This window comes from Trichechus manatus, unplaced genomic scaffold (assembly GCF_000243295.1).
Source record: "Trichechus manatus latirostris isolate Lorelei unplaced genomic scaffold, TriManLat1.0 scaffold00162, whole genome shotgun sequence".
Classification (NCBI taxonomy): Eukaryota; Metazoa; Chordata; class Mammalia; order Sirenia; family Trichechidae; genus Trichechus; species Trichechus manatus.
The window spans coordinates 1,602,336-1,603,816 of NW_004444098.1; the positions used below are offsets into that span (position 1 = coordinate 1,602,336).

At 43.3% G+C, this 1,481-nt stretch overlaps 2 protein-coding genes across 4 annotated transcripts in view; one reads left to right on the top strand and one right to left on the bottom strand.

The window, feature by feature from the left end:
• Window positions 1-1,481, top strand: part of FANCB (FA complementation group B) — a 345,837-nt gene that overhangs the window by 221,504 nt on the left and 122,852 nt on the right. The gene's annotated exons all lie outside the window — the stretch shown is intronic.
• The window catches only part of GLRA2 (glycine receptor alpha 2), a 213,545-nt gene that overhangs the window by 44,416 nt on the left and 167,648 nt on the right, over window positions 1-1,481 (bottom strand). The gene's annotated exons all lie outside the window — the stretch shown is intronic.

The following is a 1,481-nucleotide window of genomic DNA, read 5'->3' on the forward strand; positions in this document are numbered from 1 at the left end:
GTCAGACCATTAAGTCTGGTCTTCTTACTAGAATTTGAGTTCTGTACCCCACCTTTCTCCTGCTCCATCAGGGACTCTCTGTTGTGTTCCTAGTCAGGGCGGTCATTGGTGGTAGCCGGGCACCATCTAGTTCTTCTGGTCTCAGGCTGATGAAGTCTGTGGTTTATGTGGCACTTTCTGTCTCTTGGGCTAATACTTTCCTTGTGTCTTTGGTGTTCATTTTCCATTACTCCAGTTGGTTGGGACCAACTGATGCATCTTAGATGGCTGCTTGCAAGCCTCCAAGACCCCAGATGCCACTCACCAAAGTAGGATGCAGACAATTTTCTTAATAAGCTTTGTTATGCCAGTTGACCTAGATGTCCTCTGAAGGCATGGTCCCCAGACCCCTACCCCTGCTACTCTGTCCCTCAAAGTGTTTGATTGTATTCAGGAAACTTCTTATCTTTGGTTTAGTCCAGTTGTGCTGACTTCTCCTGTAGTGTGTGCTGTCCTTCCCTTCACCTAAGATAGGAGACCATTCTTAAAACTACTCATTTCCTTCTATTTTTTCCTAGCATTTAAAAACCAATATAATGAAGGTAATTCCAAAACTTGGAGGAGAAATAAACTATGTATGGCTTTCTGTTGTTGTTGTTGTTAGGTGCCGTCGAGTTGGTTCCGACTCGTAGCGACCCTGTGTACTACAGAACGAACACTGCCCAGTCCTGTGCCATGCTCACAATCATTGTTATGCTTGAGCCGATTGTTGCGGCCACTGTGTCAGTCCATCTCATTGAGGGTCTTCTTCTTTTTCGCTGACCCTGTACTTTACCAAGCATGATGTCCTTCTCCAGGGACTGATCCCTTCTGATAACATGTCCAAACTATGTAAGACATAGTCTCACCATCATTGCTTCTAAGGAGCATTCTGGTTGTACTTCTTCCAAGACAGAGTTGTTCGTTCTTTTGGAAGTCCATGGTATATTCAATATTCTTCGCCAACACCAAAGTCTTCAAGGTGACAGCTTTGCTTTTCAATGCTTTAAAGACGTCTTTTGCAGAAGATTTGCCCAATGCAATACATCTTTTTATTTCTTGACTGCTGCTTCCATGGGTGTTGATTGTGGATCCAGGTAAAATGAAATCCTTGACAACGTCAATCTTTTCTCCGTTTATCATGATGCTGCTTATTGGTCCAGTTGTGAGGATTTTTGTTTTCTTTATGTTGAGGTGTAATCCATACTGAAGGCTGTCGTCTTCGATCTTCATCAGCAAGTGCTTCAAGTCCTCTTCACTTTCAGCAAGCACCGTTGTATCATCTGCATATCGTAGGTTGTTAATGAGTCTTCCTCCAATCCTGATGCCAAGTTCTTCTTCATATAGACCAGCCTCCTGGATTATTTGCTCATCATACAGATTGAATAAGTATGGTGAAAGGATACAACCCTGACGCACACCTTTCCTGACTTTAAACCACGCAGTATCCCTTTGTTCTGTTT